This window comes from Salmo salar, chromosome ssa05, assembly GCF_905237065.1.
Source record: "Salmo salar chromosome ssa05, Ssal_v3.1, whole genome shotgun sequence".
NCBI classification, from domain to species: Eukaryota; Metazoa; Chordata; class Actinopteri; order Salmoniformes; family Salmonidae; genus Salmo; species Salmo salar.
The window spans coordinates 54,254,422-54,270,471 of record NC_059446.1 but is presented as its reverse complement, the minus strand read 5'-3'; the positions used below and the strand labels follow the sequence as shown (position 1 = coordinate 54,270,471).

General features: G+C 40.5%; 1 long non-coding RNA gene across 1 annotated transcript; it reads right to left on the bottom strand.

Annotated features, from left to right (window-relative positions):
* Window positions 1-6: 6 nt before the first annotated feature.
* On the bottom strand, window positions 7-15,614 carry LOC106605180 (uncharacterized). The gene is made up of 3 exons (XR_001328805.2): window positions 15,505-15,614; window positions 15,112-15,228; window positions 7-339 (listed from the first exon to the last, which is right to left on the bottom strand). It is a non-coding gene; the product is annotated as an uncharacterized lncRNA (long non-coding RNA).
* Between the last annotated feature and the right edge of the window lie 436 nt (window positions 15,615-16,050).

The window sequence follows — 16,050 nt, the reverse complement described above, 5'->3', positions numbered from 1 at the left end:
GGGGGGGTGGGGGGTGGGGGGGGTCGGTTGACGATGTAATGGAGGAGCGATGCGTGGTGTATGAGAGGAGAGGAGGAAAAAGGAGGAGAGGAGAGTGTGGCACTCCTGTCGGTTCAACCCATGAAGACTCGGCGGGGCTAGAAGTGGAGCAGGCAGCCTGTTGGAGGATCGCCAAGGAGCGTTTGGTGTGAATGAGAGCCCGAGCCCCGGAGCATGTGTCTTATTAAAGATGCTCTGAGGAGGCGTGGGGGGAGGGAGAGGAGTGGGGCTGCTAATAGAAGCTGGAGAAAGGTTCTGGACTCCTACGCGTGACAACACATCTGTCTGTGCCAGGACCTGCTGGAGAAAAGAAGAAGAGAAAATATGAAGAAAAGAGAAAAGAAGAAGAGAAAAGAAGAGAAGAGAAGAAGAGAAAGGACAGACAGAGAGAGAGAGAGACACACACACAGGCAGAGAGAGTGTCACGTTCTTGAAAATGATCGGAACAAGGCGCAGCGTGAGTATAGTTCCACATATTAATTTAAGTGAAACTAACAAAACTTAGAAAGACTGAGGATGTAGTGCCCAAACACACTAACAATCAATCAATATCCCACAAAACAAAAGGTGGGGAAATAACTACCTAAATATGATCCCCAATCAGAGGTAACAATAAACAGCTGCTTCTAATTGGGAACCATATTAGCACCAACATAGAAATAGACATACTAGATCACTCCCTAGTCACACCCTGACCTACTACACCATAGAGAACCAAGGGCTCTCTATGGTCAGGGCGTGACAGTACCACCCCCCCCACGCACTGGAGGCCTGATGCGTGGGGCCGGCACAGATTGCACCGGACTGGTGACACGCTCTTCAGGGCGAGTGCGAGGAGCTGGCACAGGACGTACCGGACTGGGGAGGCGCACTGGAGGCCAGATGCGTGGAGCCGACAAAGGTTTCACCAGACTGCTAACCGGATCTTCTGGTCGAATGTTGAGCAGAACACACTTGCACAACATCTCTCTCTCTCCCAACTTCTCCATTGCCTCCCTGACATTGCCTCCCGGTTTCGCATCCACCCATCACTTCTTCCCATGTCCAAAACTCCTTTATCTGGTGAACACGGTGCTTGGTCCTGGTTTGGTGGGATATTCTGTCACGTTCTTGAAAATGATCGGACCAAGGTATAGTATAGTTCCACATATTCATTTAAGTGAAACTAACAAAACAAAATAACAAAACTGACAAAGACCGTGAGGACGTAGTGCCCAAACACACTAACAATCAATCAATATCCCACAAAACACAGGTGGGGAAATAACTACCTAAATATGATCCCCAATCAGAGGCAACGATAAACAGCTGCCTCTAATTGGGAACCATATTAGCACCAACAAAGAAATAGACACACTAGATCACCCCCTAGTCACGCCCTGACCTACTACACCATAGAGAACCAAGGGCTCTCTATGGTCAGGGCATGACAGAGAGAGAGAAAGAGACACAGACAGAGAGAGAGACACACACAGACAGACAGAGACAGAGAGACAGGGAGAGAAGACATGAGCTCTAAAACACCAAGCCATTAAGTTAGCATGTCAAGAGAAAATCCACCTCTTGGCCAAGACTGAAACAGATAAAAGATTTTGTAACAAGAACGGAAATTATATAAATTCCAACCAACAGTGAACCAATGATAAGTACTGGAATTCAAAGACAGTAATTTGATTCCTCTGTTTTTTTTAAACTACTTTGAGGGAAAATGTATTGAAACATTTCCAAAGTACACAGTATTACATCTGATAAGTAAAAGACTTGTTTAGGGCAATCAGCATCCATTTGTCTTTTGACCTGAAATCAAAGCATAAGATAATGCACTTTCTTTCCAGATTTAAATGGACCTCAGTCATTTCCAAGCTTTGAAATCGATGCAGATTCATTCAAATTATTAGCAGCTATGGCACAATGAAACAAAATACCACAAATAGTTTTGGGTCGCTTGCTACACTTCCAGTTGCCTTTGGAGAAGAGAGTTGATTTGAAAAATGTGTTTGCTCCATTCTTAAAATAAAATAAAATAATGAAAAAACACAATAGTCCTTCTACAAACACTTGGAATGAACAACCTTGTAACATTGGTGCAGAGATCTTCTCAGATAATGTCAAGCTATATTTACAGCTCTTGCACACGGAAGACATAAGGCATAGCTTGTCTGGAACAGTGCAAACAGGGTCTCCTACCCCAAGGGTGAAACAGCAAAACAAGGCCATATTTGGCTGTTGTACTTATTGTGGCTTGTGAATCATACAGAGTAGGCCTACAAAGACAGTTCTTAAAGAGCAACTTCCCCTAAAAAAACAACTTCTCATTTAGAAAACAGCCTATGTGGCATAGATATGAGTCAGAAACATGTATTCTACTGTCAAAATGTACTACAAAGTGTAAATAGGATAATTTTGGTCATAGTCAGTCTTGAACAAAACATAGTTGTTGTTTTTATTACTTGTGGCCGTGACTGCATCACAATATAAATTAAAGTTGGATTTGTTTCAATCCAGGTCACATGCCGACAGCACACAAGTAATCATCAATACTGGGGGCAGCTAGCTGCATGGTTGACTTTGGATATCCCTATGGGGCTAGTTAGGGACCATCGGGTAAATTACAAAATGTACATAGGACATTTGTTAAGATTCCAATAGCTCCAAATTCCAATGACTTAAAAACCTCAAACCAACTATAAATTGTAGAAATTCATATACAAAATGATAAGCATTTCATGAAAAAACTAAAAAAGGTGTGCAAATATTGTCTCATTTACATTGTGTAATGTATTGACGGTCCCTAACTAGCCTCAGAGATAGGTTATCCAAGGTTATCCAAAGTCAAACCAATTTTGCCACAGTTTCACACCAGCCGACTGAAGCCAATTGTCTAAATAAATTAGCTATCTCTTCCCACCTGCAAACAAACACGAGACATGCACATTAATCCCCACCCTGAAACCAACTCGCGTTTGAATTCAGTCATGGCCGCTAGCATTTCTTAATGAACCAAATCTAAAACGAGGCCAAATCAGGAAGTGCAGACTAGAGGTCGACCGATTAATCGGAATGGACGATTAATTAGGGCCGATTTCAAGTTTTCATAACAATTGGTATTTTTGGACACCGATTTGCCGATTTGTTTTTAATTTACATTTTAACTTTTTTTATACACCTTTATTTAACTAGGCAAGTCAGTTAGGAACACATTCTTATTTTCAATGACGGTCTAGGAACGGTGGGTTAACTTCCTTGTTCAGGGGCAGAACGACATATTTTTACCTTGTCAGCTCGGGGATTCGTTTTTGCAACCTTCCGGTTACTAGTCCAACGCTCTAACCACCTGCCTTACATTGCACTCCACGAGGAGCCTGCGTGGCAGGCTGACTACCTGTTATGCGAGGGCAGCAAGAAGCCAAGGTAAGTTGCTAGCTAGCATTAAACTTATCTTAGAAAAAACAATCAATCTTAATATAATCACTAGTTAACTACACATGGTTGATGACATTACTAGTTTATCTAGCGTGTCCTGCGCTGCATATAATCGATGCGGTGCCTGTTAATTTCTCATTGAATCACAGCCTACTTCGACAAACGGGTGATGATTTAACAAGCGCATTTGCGAGAAAAGCACTGTCGTTGCACGAATGTACCTAACCCTAAACATCAATGCCTTTCTTTAAAATCAATACACAAGTATATATTTTTAAACCTGCATATTTAGTCAATATTGCCTGCTAACATGAATGTCTTATAACTAGGGAAATTGTGTCACTTCTCTTGTGTTCCGTGCAAGCAGTCAGGGTATATGCAGCAGTTTGTGCTGCCTGGCTCATTGCAAACTGTGTGAAGTCCATTTATTCCTAACAAAGACCATAATTAATTATGACATAACATTGAAGATTGTACAATGTAACAGCAATATTTAGACTTAGGGATGCCATCCGTTAGATGAAAGAATAAATGTTTTGTTTTCGAAATGATAGTTTCCGGATTCAACTATTTTAATGACCAAAGGCTTGTATTTCTGTGTGTTATTATGTTATAATTAAGTCTAAGATTTGATAGAGCAGTCTGACTGAGCGATGGTAGGCACCAGCAGGCTCGTAAGCATTCATTCAAACAGCACTTTTGTGCGTTTGCTAGCAGCTCTTCGCAATGCTTCAAGCATTGTGCTGTTTATGACTTTAAGCCTACCAACTCCCAAGATTAGGCTGATGTAACCGATGTGAAATGGCAAGCTAGTTAGTGGGGTGCGTGCTAATAGCGTTTCAAACGTCACTCGCTCTGAGACTTGGAGTAGTTGCTCCCCTTGCTCTGCATGGGTAACGCTGCTTCGAGGGTGGCTGTTGTCGATGTGTTCCTGGTTCGAGCGCAGGTAGGAGCGAGGAGAGGGACGGAAGCTATACTGTTACACTGGCAATATAAGAACATCCAATAGTCAAAGGTATATGAAATACAAATCGTATAGAGAGAAATAGTCCTATAATTCCTATAATAACTACAACCTAAAACTTCTTACCTGGGAATATTGAAGACTCATGTTAAAAGGAACAACCAGCTTTCATATGTTCTCATGTTCTGAGCAAGGAACTTAAACGTTAGCTTTTTTACATGGCATTGCACTTTTACTTTCTTCTCCAACACTTTGTTTTTGCATTATTTAAACCAAATTGAACATATTTCATTATTTATTTGAGACCAAATTGATTTTATTGATGTATTAAGTTAAAATAAGTGTTGTAATTGTCATTATTACACACATATATATATATATAAAACAATTGTCCGATTAATCGCTATGGGCTTTTTTTGGTCCTCCAATAATTGGTATCGGCGTTGAAAAATCCTAATCGGTCGACCTCTAATGTCTACACTTTATTTCTGATCAATTTGATGTTATTTTAATGGACAAAAAAAATATGCTTTTCTTTCAAAAACAAGGACATTTCTATGTGACCCCAAACTTTTGAACGGTAGTGTATATAGACAGCATGGCGCACCCTCATGTTCTGTTTTACAGCATATTAGCCACGCTTTATTGTTGTACTTTCTTTACAGTTGTTCTATTAAACGTCTAAATTTGGAAAACGAGAACTCTGTACACATTCCAAAGCACACGTTGGGGGCAAATTCTTATTAGGAGCCTTGGGAGATTCTACAATTTACATACATTTGGTCCAAAATGGCATGCCTATGGCTTTTTGGACCTTATGTAAAAGTCATTTGATTTTAGTTTGCCTGTTTTTGTAATAGGTGAATCTATTATGTACAAAAGCATACATATTGACACTGTATAGCAGAGCACTAGTAACAAACAACCATCTTGATCAGCTTCTTATTGTTTATTCGACATATTCAAAGCCAACTTTTAATTTTGCTATAATTTGTCACCTTCTATGTCAAATTGTAACATGTCAAAGATTAGAATAAGTTAATGCCATCATTTGAACCCACCAACCCGGATGTCTATAGATTCTTGATGTGACCACAGTGTTTTTCTTGAACACTAAATTTGGTGACCACACAGTCTCTATAAGCCATATATTTAAGATCTCAGTTGGAGCATCAGAAGGAATGTTACCACTTTCTACAGTTAACACTTATTTTCACAGTATAACAGAAAAAGAAAGCAAATAACAAGCAGCACAATCCATGTGTGATGGGTCCAGTTTGACCGGAGATTCCTAAGCACTTTCTAAGTCGCTGTTAATGACCGCAATGGTCGTTTAGTCATACGCACATCCACTGCAATCCCTCTCGAAGTTGCAGTGCCACATATCACCCTAAAACCGAATCAGACAGTCTTTTTTATGTCAGATATGATATTTTTCTGCATGCAAATATTACAAAATATACTTTATTAAGGTCATAATTTCTGAGCCCAGGTAGGAGCGAGGAGAGGGACGGAAGCTATACTGTTACACTGGTAATACTAAAGTGCCTATAAGAACATCCAATAGTCAAAGGTATATGAAATACAAATCGTATAGAGAGAAATAGTCCTATAATTCCTATAATAACTACAACCTAAAACTTCTTACCTGGGAATATTGAAGACTCATGTTAAAAGGAACCACCAGCTTTCATATGTTCTCATGTTCTGAGCAAGGAACTTAAATGTTAGCTTTTTTACATGGCACATATTGCACTTTTACTTTCTTCTCCAACACTTTGTTTTTGCATTATTTAAACCAAATTGAACATGTTTCATTATTTATTTGAGGCTAAATTGATTTTATTTATGTATTATATTAAGTTAAAATAAGTGTTCATTCAGTATTGTTGTAATTGTCATTATTACAAATAAAGAAAAAAAAAATTGGCCGATGAATCGGCAGCGGCATTTTTTTGGTCCTCCAATAATCGGTATCGGCGTGGAAAAATCATAATCGGTCGACCTCTAGTGCAGACACCCTTTAACATTCCAAAAGGACTTATAACGTCCCTACAATCCACTACAATGTCCCTAAACTGCACTATAGCGTCCCTAAAGAAAGCTGGAATCAAACCTGCAAGAATCCCAGCTAGATCTTACCATGCTTGTCTTACATTACTGCCACAACCCCGCAAGGCAGTTTAGCCTCCAATTCTGACCCTAAACTCAAGTGGCTGTGCAAGGAATCCAGATAGATTACAAAATCAGAGAGTAATCCACTGAACTCTGTAATAAACTAAGGAGGACTGGAATGAAAAATAACAAAGCATTCATCCACGTGTCATTAACTACATGGCAGAAAATGAATACAGATTGATAGCCAGCGTGGCTGAGATCGACCAGGCAGCCCCTTTCCAGTGAGCCCATTTGTGTAAAAATGTCTTGCTATTGTAAAACAATATTAATGTGAGCAGGGACAGTATTTAATTACAGGGTCTCGTCCATCATGCTGAATAAGAGTGTCTTTCTGAGGGGAGTCTCTGAGATTAAGGGCCGCTGTCTGGGTCCCTCTGTTGCGGCGAGTTAGTATGTGAAGAAGTCACATACAAACACACACCTTCATGCCACACACACACACACACACACACACACACACACACACACACACACACACTGCTGCTAATAGACTCTTATTATGATTGCTATATACTGCACAATTTAAACACTTTCTCACCAAAACACATGTAAATATTGGACTAGAAATTGAGCCTTCCTGTTTTATACTTATGCTAAAATATTTATTATATTCTACTGAGCCATTTACTTTATGTTCATATTCTTATATTTAGTTTTTTATTAATGTTGTTGCATTGTTGAGAAGGAACCTGTAAGTAATAATTTAGTTGGACGGTGTATACCAAGTGTATCCTATACATGTGACTAATAAAACTTGAAAAACACACAAAGTAAAGAAGCTGAAACAGAACAACAACAAGCACACACAATAACACACCACAGCAGCACACAGTGTATAGCCTATCGCACATACTGTGGTCCACATGCATACGGACAAACAGTTTGACACGCTAAATACTCCTCTAGGCAGACTGCCTTGCCAAGCCATGTCAAAGATCTCAGTTAACGAGCTTAAGAGGATCTTGGGTTCTGAGAATATGAAATATACTTACTCTGAGAATTACAACCTAACAAGGATAAAGAGGGGGACTTCTTTAGCTCCAAAAACACCCGCACACCCACCTGCACCCCAGCTTTCTCCGCTGCTGCTGCCGCCCGGGTTTATTTGCCTTTTGTGGTGAATATTAGACACATTTCTTCAACAACTCCCTCTATATTTACTGTCAAGAGCCAAAAACGCTAAGGTTTGTTAATTGAGAAGGATGCTTTGAGAGCGAGGAGGACATGCCCTGGACCAGGGGAATGAACAACCTAGAACAACACGTCCAGACAAGGGCTGAGTCATTTAGGAGATGTGCCAGAGACGGTTTCACACCAAAATCTGCCTACGACTCTTTACTACCTGCCACTCTGTCCCATCCATCCGTATCGGACCTTTATATTACAGCGTGGCGATAAGCCTAGAAGTGGCTATGCACTACTCCTACTCAGATAGAGAGAGAAGGGGGGCTAGAGAGGAGGAGAGAGAGAGATGAAGAGAGAGAGAGTGTAGTGTGTGAGAGAGCGAGCGAGAGAGATATGATGAAGAAAGACAAAATAGTTGAAAATATGTCTAGTGATAAGAAAGCAAGGCAGATCAAGCGCAAGATGGGCACAAAACTCACATGACAACATAAGTATCATCCTTCCACATGACAGCTGACCTGTCCTCTGGATATGAGGAACATCTCACTGAGCTGCTCTGGGGTCACAGTGGCACTTCTTGACAGTTTTCTATGTGCTCTGTCTCGGTTCCCTCATCCATTAAACAGACACAAGCACTATGGCCTCTTCTTCACTGCCGGCTCCATTCATCTGAATGGAACTGAACTCCCTCATCAAATAGTCAGGAGATTCAATTGCCCTGCTTTGTAAGTCCTTTTGATGAATCAATTATTAAATCAGGCAGGCTCCAGTGAAAGGGAGCTCCCGTTCTGGGAATTTGTTGAAAGTGAGAAAGTGCCACTACACAGAGCTCAGAGTCAGAAACTTAGCCTATCGATGAACCTGTCAAAATAACGTAATTTAGATCTCACAGAGGCCTAATTCACTGGCTGATGTGGTAGGAGCAGTACAAGAAAAATGTGAGCTCGGTAAAGCAATAATGGAGTGACACTGTATCATACTCTATTGCATCCAGCCAATCAAAAATCAGGACTGTCTGCATACCCTAATGTAAATTAAGTTAATGCAACAACATTAAAGAGACCAAAAGTGCATTGAAATAGTCCTGTTTATTATGGTTAGCCAAAACCAATGTTCTGATTGTGACTCCGAGAACATTGTACATTTTGGGGTCCTAAAATCAGACACACTTATTCTTAGTTCTTGACTTGGACTGAATTAGGTGCAGGAACTCAGCAATACTTTGAGCTAATAATACTATCTATAACAGGTGCAAGAACTCAAGCAATAGAAAATCAGAGGTGCCGGTACTAAGTTCCGGTGAGCTCCTGCCCAAATCAAGCACTGCTTATACTGTAGAATCATGAAGCCAAAACAGCCATCTCCACTATCAACTTCTATGTACATTTTTTAAATAAAAATCTCCCTAAACTGCACGTAAATCCAGCAATATTTCAAAAAGCTGTCTTTAGCTCTCTATCGTATTTAGCCATTTTAAAGCTGCAATATCTAGCTTTTTGGGCCACCCAACCAAATTCACATAGAAATATGAGTTCTAGCTATCATTCTCATTGAAAGCAAGTTTAAGAAGCGGTGGATCTGTGCACCATTTCTATGCTTCCTGTTCTTAAATATAGTTTTTGCATCTTTACCTTTAGATGGCTTAAAATAAAATATTTTAGGTTATGGAAAATATATTTCACAGAGGTTTAGATGGTACAATGATTCTCTACACTATACTTGCTTGTTTTGTCACATAAACTGAAATTAGGTGAACAATTAGAATTTTAGCAACCAGGAAATGGCAGAGAGATTTCTGCATAGCGCACTTTTAAACTCAGAACACTAGCAGTTGCAATCACCAGCAAGTGTGAGTGGGACAATGCAAAAGAGCAGAGCAGTAAACAGGCCATAAACACAACCGGTGGTAAAGCACTGAATAAAGTAAGAGTACACACAAACGTTTCGTTCCACTCCCACATTTCATGCCCTGTCCTCCCCAGTACCGCCACAAGCTGCCTTGCCTTCCTCTGCTTCCACACAGGCACAGGGAAACAACTAAAAACTGTGGCAGCCAACAGAGCCTGCTCTGGTGCTGCTTATGTACTCCAACACACCTCCTATCCTCCTGTTTTTGTAATATAATGAAATTACTGCTAGGTGGTGCCTGCCACATGGGCACCGAATGGAGAGATTGGCTCCAGCGTAAGGGCTTTTAACTGAGCCTTTTTCTTTGGATTCAGATCCAGATTATTTGGTTCCACAACTGCAGGCAGTGAAGAAACAGGGAAGTTATGTGCACTTTCACCCAGGTATACAGTACATCAATGTTTGATTTACTTTTATTTTCTTATACTCCCATCTCTGCCTCCGAGCTGTAAGCTCTCGTCGCATTAGCCAAACCCGCCCACAGGTCGATGATAGGGGAGACAAACACGATGGCCAGCTGCCTCGAGACAACAGTCCAGCATAAACAGAGAGGGGTAGAGACAGAGAGAGTCTGCTGTTTGCGGATGATCTGGTGCTTCTGTCCCCAACCAAGGAGGGCCTACAGATGCACCTAGATCTTCTGCACAGATTCTGTCAGACCTGGCCCCTGACCGTAAATCTCAGTAAGACATGGTGTTCCAAAAAAAGTCCAGTTGCCATGACCACAAATATACATTTAATCTAGGCAACGTCGCTCTAGAGCACACAAAAAAAATATACCTACCTCGATCTAAACATCAGCACCACAGGTAACTTCCACAAACATGTGAACGATCTGAAACACAAGGCAAGAAGGACCTTCTACACCACACCATTAATTAGGCCAATACCCGCTAATTATCAAAATTCAGAAAAGAGCTGTTAAATTCTACAACCACCTAAAAGGAAGCGATTCCCAAACCTTCCATAACAAAGCCATCACCTACAGAGTGATTAACGTAGAGAAGTGTCTCCTATGCAAGCTGGTACTGGGGCTCTGTTCACAAACAAACAGACACCACAGAGCCCCAGGACAGCAACACAATTAGACCATGAAAAAATGTATATGATAATTACTTGACACATTGGAAAGAATTGAACAAAAGCAAAGCAACTGGAATGATATTTGGCCCTAAACAGAGAGTACAAAGTGGCAGAATAGCTGACCACTGTGACTGACCCAAAATTGTGGAAAGCTTTGACTATGTACAGACTCAGTGAGCATAGCCTTGCTATTGAGTGAGGATGCCATTGGCAGACCTGGCACTCAAGAAAAGACAGGCTATGTGCACCCTACCCACAAAATGAGGTGGAAACTGAGCTGCACTTCCTAACCTCCTGTCAAATGTATGACCATATTAGAGACACATATAGTGCCTTCGGAAGGTTTTCAGACCCCTTGACTTTTACCACATTTTGTTATGTTACAGCCTTACTCTAAAATGTATTAAATTAAACAATTTCCTCAGCAATCTACACACAATACCCCATAATGACAAGACAAAAACAGGTTTTTAGAAATATTAGCAAATTTATTAAAAACAAAAATTCTTTATTTACATAAGTATTCAGACCCTTTGCTATAAGACTCGAAATTGAGCTCAGGTGCATCCTGTTTCCATTGATCATCCTTGAGATGTTTCTACAACTTGGAGTCCACCTGTGGTAAATTAAATTGATTGGACATGATTTGGAAAGGCACACACCTGTCTACATAAGGTCCCACAGTTGACAGTGCATGTCAGAGCAAAAACAAAGCCATGAGGTCGAAGGAATTGATTGTAGAGCATCGAGACAGGATTGTGTCCAGGCACAGATCTTGCGAAGGGTACCAAACATTTATGTAGCATTGAAGGTCACCAAGGACACAGTGGCCTCCATACATTTTAAATGGAAGAAGTTTGGAACCTGCAAGACTCTTCCTAGAGCTGGCCGCCCAGCCAAACGGAGCAATCGGGGGAGAAGGGCCTTGATCAGGGAGGTGACCATGAACCATGAACCCGATGGTCACTCTGACAGAGCTCTAGAGTCCCTCTGTGGAGATGGGAGAACCTTCCAGAAGGACAACCATCTCTGCAACACTCCACCAATCAGGCCTTTATGGTAGAGTGGCCAGACTGAAGCCACTCCTCAGTAAAAGGCACATGACAGCCCGCTAGGAGTTTGACAAAAGGCACCTAAAGACTGTCAGACCATGAGAAAAAAGATTCTCTGGTCTGATGAAACCAAGATTGAAGTCTTTGGGCTGAATGCCAAGCGTCACGTCTGGAGGCAGTGGTGGAAAAAGTACCCAATTGTCATACTTGAGAAAAAGTAAAGATACCTTAATAGAAAATGACTCAAGTAAAAGTGAAAGTCAACCATTAAAATACTACTTGAGTAAAAGTCTAAAAGTATTTGGTTTTAAATATATTTAAGTATCAAAAGTAAATGTAACTGATAAAATGTACTTAAGTATCAAAAGTAAAAGTATAAATTATTTCAAATTCCTTATATTACGCAGACCAAGAGGCACGATTTTCTTGTTGTTGTTTTTTTTTCATTTACGGATAGCCAGGGGCACACTTCAACACTCAGACATCATTTACAAACGAAGCATTTGTGTTTAGTTCATCTGCCAGATCAGGTAGTAGGGATGACCAGGGATGTTCTCTTGATAAGCGTGTGAATTGGACCATTTTCCTGTCCTGCTAAGCATTCAAATGTAACAAGTACTTTGGGGTGTCAGTGAAAATGTATGGAGTAAAAAGTACATTATTTTAAAAAGTAAAAGTTGTCAAAAATAAAAATAGTAGAATAAAGTAAAGATACAAAAAAAAAATACTTAAGTAGTACTTTAAAGTATTTTTAAGTGGTACTTTACACCACTGTCTGGAGGAAATCTGGCACCATCCCTACGGTGAAGCATGGTGGTGGCAGTATCATGCTGTGGGGATGTTTTTCAGTGACAGGGACTGGGAGACTAGTCACGATCGAGCAAAGATGAACAGAGCAAATTACAGAGAGATCCTTGATGAAAACCTGCTCCAGAGCGCTCAGGACTTCAGACTAGGGCGCAGGTTCACCTTTCAACAGGACAACGACCCTAAGCACACAGCCAAGACAACGCAGGAGTGGCTTCGGGATATATCTCTAAATGTCCTTGAGTGGCTCAGCCAGAGCCCGGACTTGAACCTGATCGAACATGTCTGGAGAGACCGAGAAAATAGCTGTGCAGAAACGCTCCCCATCCACAGAAGAATGGGAGAGACTCCCAAAATACAGGTGTGCCAAGCTTGTAGCGTCATACCCAAGAAGACTCAAGACTGTAGTCGCTGCCAAAGATGCTTCAACAAAGTACTGAGTAAAGGGTCTGAATATTTATGTACATTTGATATTTCAGATGTTTATTTTTAATAAATTAGCAACAATTTCTAAAAATCTGTTTTTGCTTTGTCATTATGGGGTATTGTGTGTGGATTGATGAGGGACACAATTTCATCAATTTTAGAATAAGGCTGTAACCTAACAAAATGTGGAAAAAGTCAAGGGGTCTGAATACTTTCCGAAGGCACTGTATTTCTTTCAGATTACACAGACCCACAAAGAATTAAAAAACTAATTCAATTTTGATAAAGTACCACAGTGTGCCATCACAGCAGCAAGATTTGTGACCTGTTACCACAAGAAAAGGGCAACAAGTGCAGAATAAACACCATTATGAGTGCAATGTATATAGTTCGTTTTTTTATTGTTTATTTCACTTTTGTTTATCTATTTCACTTGCTTTGGCAATGTAAACATGTGTTTCCCATGCCAATAAAGCTCTTTGAATTTAATTTAATTGAGAGAGTGAGTGAGGCAATGATTGTGAGAAAATAGGTGGTAGGAAGGCGTTTTCAGTAGTCACTCTCCTTCATGTTCTAGGCCCCATAGACTGCTCAGCACCATTGACACTCTCTAATCTAAAGCAGCAGGTAGTAGTAGCACCATGCAGGGCATCTGCATGTGCACGTGTGCTGAAAAACACCTGGCTCTGCCACTGGAATGCTTCAGGAGCCTCCACAGCCCATTTGGGTAATCACTTCCTGTGCAGGGAAAGCTGGGTAAAATGTGCTACAGATGTAGACTACAACACTATAGGACTGACTGCTCTGTACAGTACAGTAGATCTCTCTCCTTCCTTCCTTCCTCCTCCACCTCCTTGTCTGATCTCTCCCACTGAGTTGTACAAGGAGGAGAATTCCTCTGTGTTCCCATCACCACCCTGCACTTTCAAACGCACCCATAGTCTATGGGGCGCCAGCAGTCAGGGTTAGCCGCGCTGTGTGTCTGCATGCCGCACATGCTAGCACACCATGCTGACTTACAGCTGCCTACATTGGTCTTCTGAGGAGAAAGGAAAATCTATTGGAGATCCCCACCTGCCCCAGTCCACTCCAGCATCTCTCTCTCCCATAATCTCAGTCTACAAATGTCTGTCTCCCTACCTGCCTATCACTCTCTTTTTGAAGAGGAACTCAAGTGGTCAGTGTTAATGTAAGACTGGCGGAGAAGCAAACAGAGACAGACAGATACAGACAGAGACAGAAAAACGGAGTGAAAGAAAGAGAGCGAGAACGAGAGAGTGAGAACGAGAGAGCAAGAAGGAGAGCGAGCGAGAGGGAGAGAGGAGAGATAAAAGGAGCCAGTGCTGTTTTAATTAACTGCCAAATTGCTGCTGCCACATGTGGAGTTCCAAAATAAATGCTCAATTTCTGCACACTCTATTCCCTAAATATGCTTGAAAAGCGACCAGCAGAACCAAAAGCATGCCTTCGTACAATCAGGGCACCCCTAATGGATACAAACGGAAGCATTTAGGATGTCTCAAATTTCAGATTTTTTTTCTCCAGAAAAAGTGAGATAAATATGTTTTATTAAATATCATGGGGTTCCTTATGCACACAGGTTACTGGAAATCAGATGATTCCTCTTCCGACATGCATTTCTGAATGTTAATGACAGTAATATATTGTTCAGACAAAAACAATTTTTTCCTGACACTGACCTGGTTCTGCATAATAACAGCAAATTCCATAATGTTGCATTTCACAAAATAAAACAAGATCAATTTCAATGTCACTGACATTTAAAAAGTTGAATACTAAAATCATTCAATAATGAAAAAAACCTAATAATAAAAAAAAAGATTAATAACACTTCAAAAATACTTTCATTTTGACAATTAAATAAGGGTTGTTTATTAGAGGTAGGCCTATTATTCGTAATTAATTAAAAGTTAATTAAGCCATAGTAGGCTAATAGGCTGGCCTACAAAATGAGTAATTTAGATTTATTTATTTCCCATATTACTAAAACGAGAATTATAGAGATCTAAACTATTCCAAAATGCATTATCAGTTTCCAGTCATACAGAATCCACAGCAGAATAACAGCTTGGAAATTCGACCTACCTGTGCATTGCAAACCTCTTATGATGAGATCCAGTGAGTTGTCGGGTCTCAATTTCCTTTTTTATAAGGGAGAATTCGTAACTTGTTTGGTTTCAAAGAACTCCTCCTACATGACACCTTCACATGAGATGAGAAAGAGATATTAGATCATTATAGAGAAACAAATCATTCCCTTTGTTGTATTTTATCAGCTGGCAATTTATGTTGCCATCAAACATTTGAGCTCTCCGTGTGCATTATTTATGGAAATTCAAAAATCTGCAACTCATTTCAAATAAAATGAGAAACTAATCTTTCAATTGCAATCCGCTGAAAAATGTTTGTATAACTTTTGCTATTTCTTTCAGTCAGCGCAGTTATTTATAAGAAGGCTCGTGCTAGTAAATCACTCACTTGATGCAATTTCCACATAAATCCAATTTTAAGCGTCGGAAACCTTCCAACCCAGACAAGTCATTCACAATCCTGGGGTATTTGCATCCAACCCCATTTAGTGCAGGAGTCTCCGCATGCATGAAGTTGAGTTGGCCCCACCCCTCAAACTCACACAGACTGCGAAACGAAAAACCAGAGGTGGAACACAGTTGGGTTGTGCTGTTTCTTTTTATCAACAAATCTTGTTAAATACCATTAGCTCTAATCTGTGTTGTAATGAAGCACGAAAAAATACCCGTAACTTTCGGCCATCAAGCCTTGCCCAGCTGAATTGGTTTACCCTTAACGTGAGGCATTTAAATTAGGGCTATTACGACAACTGATAGGCTACAATCTTATTTTACGGGCCAAACGACTTTTCTAATGATAATATTTTTCTTCCTAAGATAACATATTTTGACCTTGCATTTAAATACACCATCCTCAGTGGCTGTGCGTAGGTCTAGTCGTTTTTACTGACAACTAGGCCTACACTAATAAGACTATTGAATCAATTTGATTATG